Here is a 22,056-nt window from a genome sequence, read left to right on the forward strand (position 1 = left end):
TGTATAAGCAATAGAGAGACTGTCTGTGTCCTCATTTCACATATTCGCAACATCTTTCTGTATAAAATCTATCTGTAATTTAGCCTATACTGTCCAGATTACAATGCTTAAGAAGAACTTCCATCCTAAGCCAAAGTAAAAAAGAATACTGTCCAATTTGTTTTATTTCTTCTTGTGATACTGTGGATAATTTTTTAAAGCTGCTTCACTTCTGCTTTTCCATTGACTCCAGTGAATTTACTCATTGGATCAAATTTTGCTTTTCCCTTTCATCATAATACCCCAACTACACACCCTAGCATCTCTCTGCCTGCCTCCAGTCTTCATTTTGCAAGCTGCTCACAGTAATAATGATGTCCTTTCATTTTCTTAATAATCTTTAGCTGTCTTTGGGCTGGTTGATGTTGCCATAATTTAGGTAAATGCTACCCTATTTAAATAAATAAACACATTAAGTAGATTGTCAGGTATTAATGTAGACAAGACATCCCTAACGTAATTATTGTTCTGTGCATTAGTACTTCAGAAGTGGATCTTTTCTGCGTATGACATTATAATACTGTTTTTGGGGAAATGAATACCAACTCCTAAATTCACTACTCTCTTTACTGCAGAAGGAATCAGGGATCTTTGAGAAAATGTACCATTTTGGACAAATGTAAATAGCTTTACTAATTGTGTCACAGGCAAGAACAACAATTTGAAAAGATGTTAAATTTAATTTACGTGGCAGTTCTTAAACATTACCCAACATGTCTGTCTCTTTAAAGTTTTCACTTGCTTCAAAGCTATTTTTGCCTCTGACCACTATCTGATGAGAAATTCACATGTGCTAAATATACCCATGATAATAACCTTATTTTCAGTCCTCCACTAAAAATGCTGATGGCCTGAAAGGGATTTGAGTCCTCAGTGTAGCTTCCCTGCCATTATTTTTCCAGTGGATTTCAGGAGAAAGAAATGGTTAGAATGCTAAGCAATAAATACTGCTGTAATGTTGTTTACCAATCATTTTGTCAATATAACAATAATATAGCAATAACAATATGTCAATATAACAATAACAGTATATATAATAGTAACAGTATTTGTCTCACAAAGGACTCTTAGCAAATAGGTGACTAGAGAAAGGGGTTGGGAGAAATGAATTGCTCTCACCTATAATACAGTGCCAGGTGTGGGTAGTATAATTCCACCTATGTGATAAATTTGGGACAGAAAGGAGTGTTGCAAAATTGTTGAGTCGTTCAACCTAACTTCGATTTGATTTTCAGGTCTCTGGGCTACTGCTTGAAATGCAGACCATGGCAAACCGCTCTGATCAGTATACATGCATCGTTCTTAGCTTGAAGTCAGTGAGACTATTGCAAAGACACCTCAGAGAGAGCGGGCGTTGGAATCCAGGTTTCTTCTGGAACAGATCTAAATGCCACTTTCCACTGATTATTTTCACATGTTTAGGGCAAATGAGGTGTGCCTGTACGATTAAGTGCCATGTTCTGGTAGCTAGAGCACAGCTTGATGTTGTTTCTGTGTGAGTCCTTCAGCTGAAGAAGTAGAAATTTTTAGTTCTTGCATCCAGCAGTTCCTGATTTAGCTGAGGTAGATGATAGATAGGGCTTAGGTACAACTACGCTGTTAGTAAGTGCTGAGCCTCCCTACTGTAATGCCCTGCAGAAAGAAGAGGGCACCCTGCTGTATGGTGCATTGTTGCCTTAGAAGTATTTATGTAGCCTACAGGTAGCAATGTCTGTATTTTTATCTCTCTCTACCTCAGCTGGTCTACACAGAAGGCAGCAGCACCCTTGGTGTCCACCAGCTGTAATGAGATTCTGAAGGCTATTGATGCAAACCTTTCAGATTACCAATGAAAGGTTAAAGGAGACAAACAAAACCCCCAAACAAGAAAAAAAATGACTAAACACAAAATCCCAAGATTTAAGAATCTGGGCATTATTGTTGGAAAAAGGTGGAGGGGAGTAAATGTGGGTGTTATACCAATGGTGGTTTTAGTTCTGCATTGTTTCTGTGATTAAAGCAATCTGGCGGAGTGGGATTGTTTTTGAGAGTGAGAGCAATAGGGAAATATCTCGGCCAGTGTCTAGAGAATACAAGACATTATTTTTGTGAGCTCCAAAAAAGTTAGGAATCGATTTAATGAACTTACTTTTCCAGCAAACAGGTTAATTCTCAAATGTTTAACTAGCATGGCCAAAACTAACTGCTTATAAGTGACAGATCACTCTCCAAAATAGCATAAGCTTTAAAGAACATAATATTTTTAACTTTTGTCACTTGATTTCAAATGTTTTGGGTGTGTGCTCATTCAGTTTTGGTTTTCTTCTGCAACCACTAAGTCTATGAAGATTTTCTTTTTATCACAGGAAGGCCGATTCTATTCCGGGACCTGCTATTTAAGAAAGTCATCAACTATCATTAGACTTTCAGTAAAATTATCAGCTAATCGTTTATGGTAGACTGCATTCTTCAGGGCACTATCAATGAGCCATAAAGATACTCTCACCTACAGGCCACCATTTCTGACTCCCATGAGACGAAGGCTGATACAGTCATGCAGAGCATGAATTTTACTAGAAATCTGAAATAGCAAAACTGTACTTGCTGCATACATATCAGAGTTGGGTGGAGAAAATTAAAAATCAAAACAATGATCAGGACCTAACCTCTTAATTTAATTTAATTTAATTTAGTTTAACTTTAGATTTGAGCTCAGACCTAAGCATTGTGATTTTGAGGCTTAATGAAGATAATGCCTATAGGATCTTCTTCTACCATGATTGATTTTGAGGTTTGTGAGCAGTTCCTACACTTAATCTGTGAGGGCATCCACTTTTGCATACTAATTCATGGTGGTAGTTCTCCTTGAAGATTTGGATGAAGCTAGGGTGGTATTTGCAAATTCCTGTCCATCAAAACAATTCCAACAGTAGTGGAAGTTACATAATAAAGAGCTTTATCTGAATATTTAGCCCTGAAATTAATACTTCCAATTAGAAATTAGAATTATTTTGCTTAATTACTTATCATGTCAGAAGATACAGATAGATAAATGAGTTTTTCTGGTAGCATTCTGAATAAAAGCATAATTTTAGTGATCAGGTGAACATTCTCTTCCTTCTACTATCAAACTGACAGAAAACTAGAATACAAAGGTATTCTCATAATTTGAAAACACATTCCTTCAACAAATATTTCATTTGGGTTAAGAAGTGAGGAAGATTATACCTGTCTCTTCGTGTTTTATACTCAAATGATGTTAGTTATCTAACAGGAAAAAATAGGAATGTGGCAAAGAATGGCATGGAATTCTGTGTTATAGAAGTACAATTTATTTAGTAAATCTTACTCTCTTTTGTATATGTTAGGTGAAAACAAATGACATTGGTTTCTTTCTGGTATACTCCACTACATCACATGAAGGTTTGTCGCAATTTAGCAGTACTAATAAATTCTTGAGCACCTGTTATTTTAAGAAATTAATCATTAGCCTAAACTAATGCAGGTTTTCTTCATCTTGAACTTGCTTTCATGTTTAAATGGAATTTGGTTATTTATAAAAATACATTCTGATTATTTGTCTGATTCATTGACATATAAAAATCACTTTGTGTCAATTCCTGGGGGCTAATTTAGCCTCCTAGTGTGGTGTGAACCTTCAAATATGGTGGGGTTGTAATACTCATGCTTCATTTACTAGCTCAGTTTACAAACTCTAAGAGTTGTCATTCTTAGGTAGGGGAAATGGACATAGGCTTACTGCCCTTTTAAACCAAAAATTAGACAGTCAAGTGAATCGCAGAAATATTTAGGTCACTAGGGTTGTCTGAAGGCCATCTGCTCCAGACTTTGACTCAGAGCAGGGCTAACATCAAAGCTAGAAGGTATTCTGAAAAATGTAAGTCTAGGATCTGGTCAGTGACAAAATAACCTATTCATCATTAATTTTATTTTAAAAATTTATTTACTTTAATTTTCCATTATAAAGGAAAATAAGTGACAGTTCTTCCAGAAATTAAATAGTGGGTCTTTAAAGCACAGGTTTCTATATTGTATAACACAGTCTGGATTATCTCAGTCTTAGCTCAGTGAAATCCCATCATTTTGTATGTATAATTTGATAGACTAGTGGTATGATTAATACTTCAGCTTGCTACACATGCTAAAAGTTCTAGAAGGAAAACAAACCATTCCTTTTCATTTTACAGATAAATAACCTGAAAGTCTGCAGGAGATCTTTCCAGGCAGAGACAGGAATTGAGCTGATTGACCCAACTTTTATCCACTTGTTTGGACAAACCATGTTCTTTCTCCTTGGCTGTCCTGCCCATGGACACGAAAATACATGTTTCTCCCATAGCTAGAAATAAAATCTCAGACTTCTGTTTCCTTCACTACTGTTTAGTAACTATAATAGCAGGTAATTGGTCATTTTTCCATCTATATCTTAGTTCATATAGTAGCTACATAACTTGTTTGGGCATTTGAAGTCCATGGTCAGAAATTGAGAGTGCATGTAAGAAACAAGATGACCAAGTTTTCGACAGGACGAGACAAGGCTGAAAAAGAAATCAAATTGAGTTTACTGATTTGACAGCATGAACAAATCTGCAATGAACACCAATGTTTTGTAGTGAAGTTTTATCTTAATCTTTCAATTAAAATCATACACTTGAATAAGAGTATTTTACATTTCAGCCATTTCTTAGACTTGGATTTCTTTGTGGTTTTCCTCAGTGGCATTGTAGATGGGAAGCTGTGAAAGCAGTTATTCATATCTTTTGGCCTCAGCGGTCACTTTGCATTGTTTTATGTTGGTTAACTTTTGCAGAGCAATCAAAAAAAACCAAGGGGGATAGAGAATCCATGGTAGTAATCTAAGAACACAGAAATTACGGCCCTTTGGGCCCTGGAGACCAGCTCTGTTAATTGTACACTGACTGCTTCTCCTCCTTCTTAGTTCATTGCCATCAGATCTTCAAAAACACTAGAGTGAGTCTTCCCCTTCCCTGAATATTGAAGGCAAATGGGAGCATAATATGGACAATGGGCTTTGGCAGCTAAGGCCTTTCCCAAACACATGCAAAAAGTCAAAAACATTTATATCAGTCATGTGGAATGTTTTATTACCATTGATAGATACAACCCCCCCTCTCTTTCCCCTCCACAAGAAAGAACTTCAGGCTTCACTGAACCCCTAGAGGATTCACCGTCTGAAAAAGGAGGAAAGCACAGATAAAAGAAAAAGAAAAAAAACAGAGAGGAGGAAAAAACAAACTGGAGATGTTCCCAAAGCAGTGTATAAGCCTTTCCAAAATGTCACTATGTTATTCTGATAAAGCAGCTTAGCTCTAGGTTTTGGCACTCTTCATCCAGTGTTTTTGTGAGAGAGAGCAAGAAAGAGACTGGTGAGACGGGTCATTTTTGGTTCTTCGGTCATTCCCTGTCTAATTTTTGGAATATTCATCTGCCTCTTTCCACACTTAAGAAACCTGGTGATGCCTTTCATCTACCTTACCAGAGACTCAGGAAGAAGGATTGTTTCATTCCCTAAATGAACCCAGTCTCAGCTGGGAACACCTCTCCTTCTCTATCTGTGTCTCTTTGTTCAACTTCATGTCTACGTATCTTTGAGCATGTTTTTAAGGCCAGGAAGCTCAGCAAGGGGAGACTCATGTCTGCACTTGTACCCATGGTTTAAAGGTATTATAGCACAAAATGATTCACAGATATTTTCTAAAAGGCAGTATTTTGAGGCATGCACAGTCCCCCCCCTTTTTTTTTTAAGAACAGGCAGAGAGCTGTAGTCATTACCTTCAGTCAGCATAACCCTCAGCGTTCATTGCTGTCACAGAATAGAAAAATATTTCTTCTTTGTATTTCTGGATGCAATGTTTTCCACTTTTAACTGCAGTGTAAAAGGACAATGATTTTCTTCTCCACCCCCAGAAGAGTGAGAGATGACTGTTTAATTAGAGCCAGAATTTGTAATGTTCACAGAACAATTTTTTCCCCATAAGTGTCTCCGCTGATATGGATACCGTTTGTAGCTCATCTCCATACGTCCTTACTATCTGCTAACAACAGAGCCCTGCTGCAGTTGCTGCATAAGCAGTTTTTGCTTTTTTAATAAGGAGAAGTGAAGTCTTGTGGTTCATCCCAGTGGTGCAGTTTAAGAGAGAAACAAGAAATGAGGCAAACAAGGGCAAAGACAAGATTCTTTTAACCCTCTGATCGCTTTTGCCACGTTGCTTAATTTACATTGGTGACAGAAATTTCAGCAGAATGTGCCTGGTGCACCTCATTCCCCCTTGCTGCCGAGAAATATCAACTGGATGCTGTCAAATGACTTTTACCTGGCCATTTTTTCTTGCACTATTTGTCATAGCTCATTCTCTGTTTCAGCTATTGGCTCCCTTGGATTGCTGCAGCACTTCAAAAAGGAGGAGGGGAAATAGCAAACTGTCCAAATGGGGTCTGCTCAGTGGGGCCCTGGTGGGAGAAAACCTGCTGAAGCAAAAAAGAAAAGTTGTGGGGGAAGCGGGGTAGAATGAAGACTAGGACACCAACCGCCTCCTGGTTTAAACCTTCTATAGAAATCAGCAATTGTTTGCCTTAACTTTTGCCCATATGAAGCAATTATAATGGAAATAATCCCATTGTTTGTAAAGGAGATCTTTGCTGCTGCTTGTGCATGAAGTGTTTTTCCATCATATCTGGAATCTTTCAGAAACGGGTGGGACTCAGGGCTGTTTTTTTAAGGCAGGTTTGCCTGGCAGACACTGCACTGACCTGCACACTTTGCATCCTAATAGCCAATTTAATTGCTCTTCTCTGATTCCAATGAAACGATTTACAGAAAGGCAGTGCAATGTTGCCAGGCATAAAAACCAAACCCCACAGAGGGGTGGGATATAGGAAAAGGTGTGATGTTCATGTTAATCACTAATTCCAGTAAAAATGAAATATTGGGGAGGAAGGGTTATGTGATCACAAACATATTGCTGGAGTGGAGCTGCTGTAGTATCTTTCTCATTTATGGAGCAGTGAAATGTAGGAATGATAATAGCTTGAGTTTATATAGCACCTTTCATCACAAAGGATCCAGAGGTGATTTACAAACTTAAACTGTTATATAGATGACACTTATAAAACAGAACACAATTGCTGTTTTCAGAGTAATGATCTGAAACACTACAGATTGCATTAGTGCTACTGAAGTGATTCGGGCCATTATTGGAGAATAGGTAGGATTTTTTTATTTTTGTAGAATAAAAACTGGATCACAGTGGCCAGCTTGTGAGCAAGCTGTGACAGCTGTTTAAATGTGCCCAGAAAAGCAGCACAACGCAGGAACCAGCACAGCTGGGGAAAGAAGGTCTCTCTTGACACAGAAACTTTAGGAGTGGTTCAGTGAAAGCAGTATCATCACCATCCCATGGAAAAATCCATGTATAAGAGCTCCTGATCTCTACGGAGTGGCACAGGCCTTTCAAGAAGCCTTGACTTTTACATTTCCTGCAAAATTATGTCCAGCAGCTTAATGGTCCAAAGCACTGCAGGAGGAAAACAGGCCTGCAGTCCAGGCTCCTGGGGAGGAGCAGCCTCTGCTGAATTTGCAGTCTCTTTTGTGCCACCTTTAGGTTCCCTTCCAGGTTTCCTGCCCAGATGCTGGTGCTGCCTGTGAAGTTTAAACGTGATTTATGGGAAAATACACTCGGGGTATGCTGTGTGAAAAGTTAATATAGGTGGATCTGACACCTGTAGGAGCTATCATCTTTTTTGTCACTCATTACCCTTCAGATTGTGATTGCAGAAGTGGTCTGTGCTGCCCAGCTAGAAGGCGGCAGGTAGGAGCAACTGCTGTACAAAACTGCAGCTCTTTTGTCTGACTCCCATGATGCGAAGCATTATCCCAGGTGCCCATTACTGCCTGTTACAGGTGAAGTTACAGCACAACCCTCTCCAGCACCAATGTATGTAGTGTCTCATCTGCCTATAAACTGAGCTGAAACACTCTTTAACATTTTCTCTGTAGAAAGAATTCAGTGTTGTGGGTGAAGCTGAATATCAGACATCTTCACTTGGTACAGACTGAAAGCAGATGTAGGTGAAAAGGGGTACAAATGACTGCTAATCCTTGACTACTAGTTCCACAGTAATCATGAGGAGGTGGCACTGACACCTCGTGCAAACCCTGCTTCTGCACTCTGCCTGCGTTCCTGCGCAATTATCACCACACAGTATTAAGTGGAGGTTGCTTTCATCAGTGCTTTCAACAAGACTTGCATTTCACAGTCTGTAGGAATTGTATAAAATGCCCACTCTAAACTGTTAGCGTGAAGTGTTTGGAAATATTTAAGAGATGGGCAGAAGAGCTGGGTCCTTTTTGTTTCAGCAACAGATCTAGTCCAACAAGCTGTTGGGGGGCTCTATCCATTTTTATTGTTGTTTTCCTGATTTGTTGAGGACCCACCTACTCCATGCAGTTTATTTTGACCTAAAAAAACGTTCCAAATGTAACGTATTCTAAGCACTTAGAATTGAAGTAATGTGTCTTGCTGGCTATATGGAGTACTAACAAAGTAGGTATTAAAAAAAAAAAAAGGTAAAAAATTTCAGCTGAAAGATGCGAGATCAGCTTGACGCTAAGCAGAGTGTTGGCAAATCTCTGCGTGGTTTTGTAGCTATGTGACTCTTGTGCAATTTACTCTGGAAAATGCAAGCCTTAAAACTTTGCGTAGCAATCTGAAAATATTTGTCTGTCCTGGGCTTATTCCAGTACAATGTGAAGAGTAATTCTAAATGCAACTACAGTAATGCAAACTGATCTACATAATGGGATTTGTAGATTAAACCCTAATTAGGGCAAGTAGCTCATGAAAGCCTCCTCCAAAGTGCAGCTGCTCTCCCCAAAAATGCACCATGGAGCAACTTGTAACAGTCTTTTACCAAACGGTTCTGTATTTGTAGCTAAGTAGACTAAATACCAAAAAGAGCATTGGTCCTGAATTTATATCTTGTTTCTGTTAAAACTGGAATAAAGAACCACTGAAGGAGGTGAATGCTGTGGCGTTGTTTTTTTGGTGGGAAATGGGGAATTTGCCCAGGAATATAAAAAGTTAAAATCATTAACTATGTGTAATCCTTCTTTACAAATGCCTGTACAAAACTCAAACCTATTCTTAATTCTTCCCCAGGAGATCAAATACTCTGCCCTGGACAGGTTGCTTTTTGAGCTAGCTAAAATATCAGGAGACCACGCCTCTATTCTGTTTTACTTTAGCTTAGAGTCTTACGTATTCTATTATTATTATTACTCATGTTTTAGTAGGTTTATTTCTTATATGTGAGGTATAAGTTGATGAGACAAAATAGGACAATAATATACTTTCATGTATTCACATTTTATGAATTCTGGATCAGCACACCGGTTCAACAGAGAGATGCTTAAATTTAAGCCTGTGGATGATTACTTCGCTGAAGCGTGATCTTACTGTTCTTGTTCAGTTTTTGTTCACTACTTTGGTAACACTGTTGTTGATGTCAATGGACGTTCTGCCTCAGAAAGAATTCACTGGAACAAAAAGGAAACTTGAAGGTATGACCCAACCTATAAAGGGTTGGATTTGCTTGCACCAGAAATGCTGGCGCAGGAAGCCGCTCTTACACAAAGGATGGTAATAGTCTGCAACTCTATCCAGCTGAAATTACAAGGGAAGGTTACAAAGACATAATGTGACAACCCAAATTAGATTTTGGCAAACTGGGCAAAACTAGCACCTTACCCTCAAATTTTTTTACAAGATTTCCAGGGTCCCCAGTGGTCAGGACATGAGATTTATTTCTTGTAAGAAGACCGGCTTGTCCAGGAGCAACACGTGAATTAGAAGAAGAGAACAGGAGGAAAATAAGTCAAACAGGACAAAAACCCCACCCCCACCACCCCCTCCCCCCAAAAACCCCCGACCTAGAAGCACTTTTATTTACATGAGAAGAAAAAGGCGTGTGCCTAGAAAACTAAATCAAATTCTGTGTGTAGATCTGAGAAATATTCTGCTGTTTTATGAAAATTCAGTGTTGATCAAAGAGAGACAATCAAGCAGTTAGCTTCTTTGAACGAACGCTAAAATGTGTGTTTTATTAGGGTTTCTGGTACTTTTCAGCTGTATGAATGCCAACCCTCTCAGCGAAGCTTGCTGGGACTGCCGGGAGGGAAGGTCCCAGGCAGGACCGTGCGCTGCTGCGGCTGAGGGGGCCCGGTGAGCTCCCGCTGCTGTAGCGCTTCAGTGCAAACATTTCTTTTCAGTAGGTGTCTCAGCAGAGATTGCTGATTTAGAGCAAAAAAAAATTGGTTGATGTTTGTTTTGCTGATGGCCAGTTTTTGTGGGAAGGCAGGGCCCCTTGGAGACTGCACGCCGCGCTGTGCTGCTACCTGCTCGTGCTTAGTTAGCAGCAGACTGAGGCAGACCTGGGAGAAAGCTCAGCCTTTGCCAGGGGTGGTTCTGGGGGAAAAGAATCTGTTCACTGACGCAGAAAGTCTTTTCTTGTGCGAAGGCCTCCCGGCTCATTCAGTCGTGTTTCCCGAGCTGACTGTAGGCCCTTCTGTGGCCGTTCGGGCACCGCCGCGGAGGGTGCCGCGTGGCTCTGCATCGCCTGGCTCCAGCTCCTGGCGCAGCGTGCCCACGGGGGGGCACGGCCCGTGGGACACAGCCTCGCTCCACGGCGCTTCGCCGGAGCTCAGCACTCCCCTGGCCGCCAGTACCGCCAGCACCGCCGCCTGCCGCAACACCCACCCCTGGCAGCGCTGCACAGCACCACCCTGCCACTTTCCAGCCACGCCACGCTCCTGTGTCTCTCCGCAAAAGCCGATCCACTTCTGTGGGTGCCCCCAGTCCCCTCAATTGGATGATGCAGGGATTAGAGTGCTAACATGTTTCTTCTTCCTTTCTCTCTTGTCTGGTTGTACAACCCGCTACTGGGGACAGGCAGCGGCTGCCAAATTGCATCCTACATCTGTTCATTTCCAAACGCGCCTTTGTTAGGTGCAAACGAAGGCCTCATTATTGGCTGTAAGTATGTAGTCACTTAGGAAAATAAGCCGATAAGTAAACATCTGAATGAACAAATTGGTGATTTGCATCTACTTGTTCCCTGAATGTGTTCACAAGTGGTAAGAAAAAGAGCCAGTGTCTCCAAATACATCCACGTGGCATTTCCCCACAATATACTTTTTCAAATAGACCGTCTGGCTTTTGCAGCCAAGCGATATGCAGCAAAAGCTGGAGAGAAGAGAGGTAAATGTCTGGGATTTAATAATCTGGAGGTCCGTGGTAAAGGTACAAAGATTAGTGACCTTCCAGAATGCTTCTGATTTACTCCTAAACACAAAGTTGACCATATGGAGAACTTTTTATGTCTGAAGAAAAGCACCTCACTAATTCAGGTCTGCAAGGGGAACTTCTGCTTCTTATGACAGCAAATCTCTGGGCTCTCCATTCCTACAAACTTTCCATTTTTCTGCTCAGTAGGCTGAAGTTTAGATTCAGGAACAGTACAGAATTGGAGGTGAATAAACTGTTAGAGAAACTCTTAAGTCATATTGACTTAAGTGATGAGATCATGCCAAGAAAGTTAATACAGGCAGCTCTAGGGGAATGCTGATCAACTGATTTATTCACCTCTGTTTGTTCTAAGCAAAAACATATGTCTACGGAGGCTTTCAAAGCAAAACAAAAAGCTAAAACTCCCAAGTTTCCTTTAAACCCTTGTTGTCTTCACTCCCTTCACTATATCTTTTCATATAGAGATAAAACAGTATGAAGACATGAACACACCGCATAAATGCCGTTTAAAGTATCTTTTCAATTCTGCATGGACATTTATTAAAAAACCCCCTTGGATTCCAGGTTGTGTGGTCCCACATTAGTGGGCCAGAATGTGGCCATATGTTTCTGCTTGCCTTGGTCACTGCTGATCTCCCTTGCCCACTTTGTTATGCTAGAAGCCACTGCCTGTGGTTTTATTATAAATGATTCTCTGCAATTTATGCTTGCCTGTAAGTTTGTACATAGATAACTTGACAGCCTAAGATCTAAAGTGAGTTTTGGCTTTTTCAAACTGTAGATGTACATTGGCCCCAGAGGCACACGATCCCATGTTAAAAGGGTGAATTTTTTGTTGTTAGTCCTCTCCTTTATGGAATCCATTCTCACTCTGACATGCAGATTTGCTGAGAGTCTATTAGTGTTATAAAGAAATGGGACCCAATTTTCATTCTTCAAAAAACTGTCAGAAATGGAACAAACCAAAAATTCCAGACAAACATGCATGACACACAAGCATCCTAGGAACACTTAGAAATATCTTCTATTTCTAGACTATAACCTTTCCCAGAAGTTAATAAATATACAATGTCTACAACAAATCTGTGCTCTGGACAAATTCAGTGTGGACTTTAATATGGTTAGTTATTCATCAGTACAAATTATATAGCATTTACATCAAGACACTGGAGAGGCTTTTAAATATTGTATTTTTAATCTATGTAATAGGGACATATATGTTTTGTTGTGATTGACTATCAAGCAAATAACACATATCTCACATGCAAACATACAGTTCTGAGGATTGGCTGTGTAAATTAAACTCATTTGTGTAACTGTGCTTTTTGCATGCATCTGCCTGTTTCTGTGATAGATGGAGATACTACCACATCACCAGTGAAAAGCCCCACCCATGAGAGAATTCATGACTCTGTTCATTCAGCTGTCTATGGCCAGAGTTTTGAGTCCTTTTTCATAAGAATTCTTTGCATGTGTCTGGCTTTACTTAGGCCTTTGCTTTTGTAAGAATTTAAAGACTATCTTCTCTTCTGTTTCCATATGTGACCATTAAGAACCACATTTAGCTGTATGCACCAGGAAGCAGGCATGCTATTCTCTCCAAGATTATATTTTTTGTTCTTAGATGTTGAGATCATTAGGTGTTTGTTAGATCATCAAAGTGTTGAGAGATGCTGTGTCTTTGCCCCAAAATTCATTACCACAATTCTTTGCCACAGCAGAACCATAAAGGGATCCCTAACAAAGCAGAAACTGGCTTCTGGGAGACTTTGCAAAAACCTTGTAATTGAGCGGGTATGGACTGACCACCATTGCTTGAAAGGGCAAGTCCAGTTGTTTGAAAGTGAGAGAAGTGATTAGCATGGTCTGGATGAGAACTTCAGCCAGTAGTGGAAAAGAGAAGGTTTAGACTAAATGTTATGGGAGAACATCACATGGGCCCTACAGTGCTCTCCACCAAGAAGTGGTTAAATAAAACAGTTGTGTTGGATTAAAAAATAAGTAAATAAGGGGTTGGGAAAAGTCACAGAAGTGTACCTCAGGGAATGATCTTACATGGTTTCAGGAAATGACCAAATAATACATTCATCCTTATCTCAGTGATTCACCTTAACATGAGCCAAAAGCCCTTCAAGTCTCTGAAGAGGCACATGGCTCATCATTTTTCAGTGTATATAGGTGACAGAAATGAAATCCCATATTCTTTCTTTCTCTCCAAGGCACTCACTGTTAAACCTGATACACTCTTAAGAAAAGGCTTTCCCCATTAAGCACATAAATCCTAGTGAACATAAAGATTTCCCAGTTACTGCATGATGGAGAATTTGGTTGTAACCAGAATCAGTTACCTTTGAATTCCTAAAGCAAAGATGCTGGTTCATTAGCACAGGAAATACTGCTCAGTACAGGGGGTTCTGATGAACCAGGAGTTAACTGATTGTCTAAAAAGCATTGTTGCATATGCAACTAGTGATCATGAACTTGTTATATCTGTGAATAGAAATTATGGCACCAGCCAATAATGTCTACATTTAATACTTTAAAAAACCCCACCTTTTTACCAAAGCTGAAATCTCTTCTGGCATAAATGATGGCAATATTATCTTTAAAATTGGAATTGTAAATCTTTGGTATTGTTGAAAGAGATTGTACTGGTTGATCCAAAAGCCATGACTGTAAAAATGTGAAAAAAGTTCTGAAAAGGCCCTGGTAGAAGACATGTAGAATCATCTTTGAAAAGTAAATACGAGTAAATACAGAAATAATGGGAAAATGTGAAAGTAGAAGCAGTGAATTTAAATTACAGGTTAAAAATGCATGCAATGGATAAGAGAAGCTAAAGAAATCAATGAGATATAAGTAGAAATAGAATTAAAATAGTAAGAAAGATTTTAAAGGATATTAGGAATAAAAATCACCTTAATCCAAGACTAGGTCCTTTGCAATATGCAGAATGTAAAATCAAATAATACAGAAAAGTCAGAAATGTTCAATTAATAATTCTGTTCAATGTTTGAAGAGAAGTAGGAGATGATATGGTGGATGAAATGAGAAGTTTACCATCTGCAGTGAAAGAAAATGTGAAACAGTATCTGCTATGATTAAATGCTGTAGAAGAAAAAGGCCCAGAAAATGTACAATTAGAAGTCTTAAAGGAATTAGCCAAGGAGCAGAAAGAACTGAATCACTTGATGATTGAGACATAACTTTAGGACTGGACATGGAAAATTACCCGTGGAAGACAGGCTTCATGGAAGCTTAAATGTCGCAAACAAAAGCACATAAGGGTCCAGTGGGTAAAATTTGGACTTAGACAAACTCAGCCTTGAAGGAGACAGATTTTCCTTGTATTAAGGTAATTTAGCATGGGAACAGCTCACCGGGGAAGGTGGCAGACTCATCAGTTGGAGACTAAAATGAAATGAGATAACTCTTAAAAGAGTTGCATCTCAGAAAAATTCTGTCCTGTGTATAGACGAGGTCAGACTAGATGATCAGAGCAGTCCCTTTTGGCCACAGAGTATATAAATTATAAATTAAACTCAAACTAATTTAGAAAATGATGTTTCAACCCAAACTGGAAACTAATTTACTGTCTCCTGCATTAGACTCTTCCCTCTTACAATGTCTCCAGCATAACTGCCATTGATTTTTATTAATTAATGGCACATGTTTCTAATATGGTCTGTTTTGTGGCCAGTTAGTACGTAGGTTCCATTTGTGCTGCTGCTGTATATGCACATGTAATGAATTATATGTAAAAAAAGGACTGTAAAAGAACCTACACGTGGAAGATAACATGAGAGACAACAGGTGGGCACAACAGCCACATTGAAGGGGGCTGAGGGATGGTACGATACCAGGTAGAACTGAAGTGTTTCTAGTGAATATAATAAGGATGCCATCTGTCTAGATATGCCTGAATGTACTGTGGGGGCTTTTCAGTGAGACCGGCTGCTCTAGCAAAAAGCTCAGAAGTAGCTTTACAAATGACAAGGAAAAAATCTTATTTAATTGTCAAAGAATCAGACTCAACAGAGCAAGCTACCACAAGCCTGCAAATACAGAGAGCACATGCACAGAATCCAGGCCTCCGTAAATATAAATATTTTCAATGTCCTTATTTTAGAGGATGGTGAATGTAAGGATGCTGACAACCTTAGAGAAGCTGAACCAAGTCATTAAAGTTACTCTTTGAAAAGCCTACCTAGAAAGATATACTTCTATTCTGTAACAGATACTTCCAAAAATATCTGAGCAGTAATAGATGTTTCATCATCAGCTCCAAGAAGAGATGGGGTACCTCTCCTACCGTTTAAAATAAGTTTAGAATGGATATGCAGTGAGAATGGTTGCTTGTACCAAGTAATCTTTTAGACTGCAGAGAGTCGTATTGTTTCCTTCCCAGTCACTTGGAAGGGCAGAGTGTACCTAAACCCTGTGAAGGATACCCTGCTTTCAAATTCTCAGTGGCATCCTGCGCTTCACTGGGTACTTTTCACCCGTTTAGACACTGTTTTACAAGAGTCTGGTTAATTATTTTTATAGGATAAAGACAATAAAAGACAAAATGAGCCAGATAAGCATCCCCCGAAACAAGTTGTAATACTTGGAATATAGTGGGTTTCATATACATACACACACGCATATATATATACACACATAAAATTATATCTAATGTGTATTATATAGTATTTGTTTACTTACTTGTTTATTTCTGCAGCTAGCTCAACTGGCTATGCTTGATAACCTACAATGATTCCAATATTTCTGGGAAAGCATCTTTGATGGACTGGGGAAAATAATCTTAGACTACATGCAGTGGTATGCATCTTGATACCTTTGTCTATAGCTGTATGTGGGACAAGTGTATAAAAGGTGATAGAGAGCTTCAAACCTTTATGTGTCATCTCTGTCTCAGATGGCATTTAACGTGCACTGTATATGGTACTTTTATCTGTAGCTCTTCCTAGAGCTTGTTAAGAAGCAGAGGCAGCTGTTTGCTAATATGCTCATATATATAAGTACTGTGCAGAAGTACATTGTGCAAACTGAACTGTGGATCATTGACAAGTGGAATTTGTCCAGTGATTTCAGTGGGCAACAGATTAGGCCCATCCCATTCATCATCATACTCGTTTAAAGTCTCAGCAGTCGCTTCCGAAGGGTTTTACAAACAGCAGCAGCAGCAAATCTGTATTTCCCAGCAACTAGTTAAACTCATTCACTGAAGTATTGCTTCTGTCTGAGGGAGAGCAAAGGTCCTCATGGTGCGGTAAGGCAAGACAGGCACCAATGGGGATTTTCCCTGCACCGAAACCCCAAGTCTGGGCCAACAGTGTAGGTTTTTTTGGAGGCTGCATAAGTCAGTTTGTATTAACATCATGGCTCATGGTCCTTGGCACAGGAAGAAGGATTAAAAAAAAAAAGATTCTTAATACATTTCTCAGGGACTGTTGGTTTTTGCATTATCATCTGTATACCTGCCTGCCTCTGTGGGTGTCTGGTTATCAGTCGTAGTGTGGCCTTCCTAGAATGCTGTGTGTATTTACCATTTGAGCTGCTTTTTCAGTCTGGGGTTTTTTTTCTGTAGAAAAGTAATGCATGTATAGTGCAAGCTGAGGTGTTTCTAATATCCTCATAATTTGGAATTCAGGTGCATTAAGAGAAATTGGTGATGCTATTCCTTGCCCAGTCAGTTACTTATCTGGAGTAATTTTGTTTTTCCTAAAAATTGAACAGTTGCAATCCCAATACAAGTGTTACATGGCTTTAATATATCATTACTTATGAAAGCAAAGCTATTGATTGCAAAACATAAGTGACTGCAGATAGCTTCTTTTGTTTCTTACTGTGTTTGGCCTCACCATCTCAATTCTTAGACGGCAACTCTTTTTCTTCTTCTATACAAGGCACATTTCATATTGTACTACTGAAATGTACAGCTGTGTTTAGTAGCTCCATCCTCACACATTTAAGAATAGCCGTGCCTGATTTTTTTGAGATTGTGCCAATATTCCAAATGGCTTCTCTTTTGTTTTTGAGAAGTTAAAGCTTAATTTTGGCATTTATCAGTTCTGAAGTTATGTTTGGTTTCAACAGCTTTTTTTCTAAGACTCATCATCTGAAATAACCCGCAGTAATTACAAGAATTTGTCAGGATATTGCCGATCACCTCCTGCACGTGGTTTTTCGGGAGAGGCGTGGGGCAGGACGGGAGGAAGCGTGCGCCTGCGCGTGAGCCCTGCCCGGGGAGCGCTCCCCGGCTGCTGCCCGCGCCGTGCGGTGTCAGCAGCAATCCACCTCGACGGCTCCCTGATCTTCAATCAGTCTTTATGGCCCCTAGTCGCTTGTTGTTCAAGCTGTGTGTCACAGCCAGTCACAACAGTTACTTCAAGCAAATTTTCACACTCTTTGGCTCAAACTGCTGGCAGCATTCCTAAAGACTCTGAGGAAATAATTCCACAAAGTGGCATAAATTAATGTGACTAATTAACATGATGTTAATTATTTGTAAATTGTATGTTTGGATACACATTACTTGAGAGGCATATGTTACATTCAATGTTTACTGAAACAAGTGACTGCTAATCGCATCTCCTGAGTGTTCCTTTCACAACAGTCAGCAAATAGAGGCTTCTCTAAAAATAAAAATTGTGTCCTAAGGGAATGCATGAACTATAGCATGCCGTGAAATGGGAAAGTGGAGTAGAGAGTTACCTTCGTGTCAGCCTGAGAAACGCATTGGAACGAGTTTCATAGGTAGTAACTACTTTCACCTCGCATGTAAGTCAGGACGTATGTAGTATATTAGCAGAATGTTTTTAAATGATCCTTTTACAAGCCTGTAAAAAAATAAATGGAGCTCATGTAATTAAAAGTTGCACACAAGGACAAGACCTCAATTTAGGGTTGAAAAAGCCACAGTAACGTGGTTGTTTTCTAACTTTTGAGTTTCTGATGTGGTGCTGAGAGGGTCCTCCTGCATCATTAGCAGTAGATGTGCAGCACTCGAGTGGTAAGCGCAAGGAGGGTGTAAATACGACACGCTCGGAAACCTGCGACTTTCTCAGCACAAGAGCCTCATATGGTGGGTTACAAGCTGTCTACAGACAACTGCTCCAACCACACCTGGTAGCATAGTAAGGTACACATTATACTGAGCCCGTACAGGTTCTCGCATGCTCTAGAGGGCATTGACAGATCATGCTGGCGCTCATCCTTGCACACTGCTTTTGTGAACAGTGAGTTTGGTTGTGAATGACAGCATTAAAGGGGTATTAACAGAGAGATGCAGTAAGTCCAGTGGTGTGGTACCACAGGACACCACGTCATATAAGCCCTTTATTAAATTGGTCAAGCTCCATTATTTAGGATTGTTTTCTCATTACCGCTGCTGGAAAAGTTATTTTAGAATACAAGGTGGTAATGTTTAGAAACTCTTTTGTAATTTCTAGATCACATTTCTCCATGATTGCTTAGAGCTATTTTTTTGTCACATCAATATTCTCTTTTAGATTAAATAGTTCTTTTACTTCTCCCATGTTTCCCCCCCAATTTCATTTACATCACATCTTTCAAAGTGCAGGTCCATGGAAGCTTAATTACTTTAAATGCTGGGTTATTTTCCTGCCTGGTTATTTTAGCAGCTCCCTAAACTCACTTGCCACCTGACTGCACATGCGCTATTGGTGGTGCAAAGGAGAGGGAGGGACCATGTGGCTGGAACAGAAAGACAGAGAGGGAAATATAGATATATAGAAAAAGGGGCAGGCATATGGTAGCTGTGAATTACATCAGTTTAAGCTGCCATGGTACAACACCTTCAGGCTTCACTTCTCTGTACTGAAAACATTAGCTCTTATTTAATCTCTTCTCATGAAATGAGCTCTGAACCCTTCCAGTCAAACCCTTCTCTTCATTTTTCTAGTTCATGTGTTGTGAAGAGCTGTGATGCTGTGTGTTGCTTTCAGTTACAGAGCGTGGGTGGCCAGAGCCATGCAAAGCACCCTCACATTGCCTGCCCTGGCCTCTGGTCTTCCCGAGGTCTGTGGCATTCGTGCCAGCCCCATGGGGATGTCTCAGATACCCTACAGGGTCTCAGGTGGCACTAGACACTTAACATTGGCCATCTCAGTCTAGCCCTCCATGACTGACAGTTTTAGATGTAAAATTTCATCTCCTACTGTGAGATTTATGTTATTTCTGAGTCAGCAACCTTGATATTATTGAAATACTCTTGAATTTTTAAAAAATTAAAATCCCCTTTTCTACAATTTAAAACCAAACACTGTCTTGAGAATTGTTGGAATCTTGCTGCACAGAATAAGTCTCCATTTCTTGAACCATGCAGCTGGCAGCCACAGAAAACTCCATCTCTAAGAGATGTACTTTAGCAGCCAGATCCAAAAGGGAGAGCATGGTCAGTACAGACAGAACATTTAGTGACTGAGGTGACTGATCTAACAGCTTCTGGTGTATTTTGTTGTGTGAAAAGTACATATTTTTGAGAAATGGATTTTCAATCAATCACAGTAGCAACCATATCCTGGATACTAGGGAAACCTTTGCATTTTACCCTTTGTCTTCATCCTACCATACTTCCTATTCTTACTGCAATGCATCAAGGCATTTGAGCTTCCCAGTAAAGAAAAAGGTTTTGACTTGTTGTTTTTTTTTTGTTTTGGTTGTTGATTTGTTTTGTTGTTTTTTTAAACACAGGCAAATAACATGTTTCCCTAACATTCTTTTTTTGTTTTGGAAAGACTGAAACTGCTTTTGTTGAAAGTTAAAAAAATTAAATTTCATCTGAGGCTGAGGCAAACATCTAGCCTGGAAAATTTCAGCTAAATAATTACAGCTTGGCAAAGACATAAGCAACTGAAACCAATGTATTATATTAAAAAATATTAAGCAAACTTAACCAGAGCTCTTGTCTGTATTAAAAATGTACGCAGGCATACATATGTATATACTGTGCTATTTTCTTATATATGTAATGAATAATGCAGTTCATTATTTTTGGAACTGTATCATTTGCAGTACTCTTTCAAGCCAGCTCCTGAATTCAATGGGGCTCATTGTATATGTAAAGTTTAATACATGCATAACTCTTTTGCAGGATCATATTCTACAATATTAATGCAGTATTCACATTATGAATTTACTTGCCTGAAAATCCAGAATATTTTAAAATATGGCTGCACACATACTGGCAATTAAATTACAAACCCTAGCATTCTACATTTTCATGCTTTCTTTGTGTAGAACAGTTGTATTATATTGAAAAAAAGACAACATGTAACTACTGTTTTTTTCCAAAAGTAAGTTGTTGTGGTTTATAGTCTTTTTTTTTTTTTTTCCTTTTTTTTTCTTTTTTTCTTTTTTTTTTTCTCTTCTCCTGGAAGAGGACAGATAGATATATTCAAAACCAGATTTTGCATTTTGCTTGTTGAGGGAGTATTTCGACACCTGGGTGCATGCGTCCTCTACTGCAAGGGTGGGGTGGAAGCCCCAGTTGCTGTTGTGCTGAGGTGCAGATGTTTGCGGGCTGGTTTGGAGCCTTTGTTGACTTAGCTCTGCTTGATTAAAGAGCCTTCCACAAATAGATACTCTGAAAGTCTGTTTTGTGACCAGGAGTCTGATTTGTTTGAACTCTCTTGACCGTTAAGTTAAAGAGAAAATTCAAATCTGTGCATGGATGGGCAACTGAGACTGGGATTTGGTGCTGAAGTTACACAGAATACAGTAGCAAACTTATTTTTCAGAAAGTTACAACTTCCCGCCACTTTTCGAAAGAAACTTAGAAGAGCTTTATTATGCCACAGTTCATAGTGACTCAGAATTCTCCATACAATGCATTTTCAGATAAATGGAAATAGGTGGGTACTGGGAAAAGTTTTTGTTCTATAAAAACAAAAATGCAATTTTTAAGGTTTTGCAGTCATGCTGAAATCATATTAAGGCTTTTGAAAAGGGAAACAAGAGGGTGAAGAATTACATAAAAATAATCACTAACAGCAGGTCTTTAAGCTGTGAAGTCTATTTCAAAGAGAAATGTTTATATATCTCTTTCTCAATTGAAGTAATTTTCTTAGCATTTAGATATTTCCTACATGTTTCTGACAGTGGTTAGATGACAACAAAAAACCTAAGACAACTCAAAATATTTTTACAAGAAAAAAAATAATTGATTTTTTGAAAATTAAAAAATAATTATGGTCTCTCGCTCATATATCCTGTTCAGCCAGGCAATTGCTAGCTGACTCAGATAGCAATTGAATCAATTACACTGGCTAGGCCACCCTTAAAAAGGTGAGAAAATGTGCTGGCAGGTCCTGTCTCATGTGGCTGTGCTCAGTCATGTGAAACAGAGCCACTACTCACAATAAAACAACACAAAAAAGTTAGGATAGGACAGGAGGTAAATAACAGAAATTGCAGAGAAGAAATTGCAACCTGCAGGCAGAATTAATCATCAGAGCTGGTGTTGGGAGATACCATGGAAATCGGTCCAGAGAAATACTATTTCACTGAGCACGTGTGTGAAGGACTGTTTCGTTGGGGATCTGCTTTCCCCAATGGCGTAGTCCTTCAAGACTGAAACCTTGCCCAGGCAGCAGGTCAGCTGAAAGGAAAGCTTTGGTTTGTTTGATGGCCGCTCCATCTTGCAGTGCTTGAGTTTTCACTAGAT

The 22,056-nt window shown here is 39.4% G+C and overlaps 1 protein-coding gene across 7 annotated transcripts in view; it reads left to right on the top strand.

Annotated features, from left to right (window-relative positions):
* Nucleotides 1–22,056, top strand: part of LDB2 (LIM domain binding 2) — a 221,296-nt gene that overhangs the window by 114,787 nt on the left and 84,453 nt on the right. The gene's annotated exons all lie outside the window — the stretch shown is intronic.

This window comes from Accipiter gentilis, chromosome 3 (assembly GCF_929443795.1).
Source record: "Accipiter gentilis chromosome 3, bAccGen1.1, whole genome shotgun sequence".
Lineage (NCBI taxonomy): Eukaryota > Metazoa > Chordata > Aves > Accipitriformes > Accipitridae > Astur > Astur gentilis.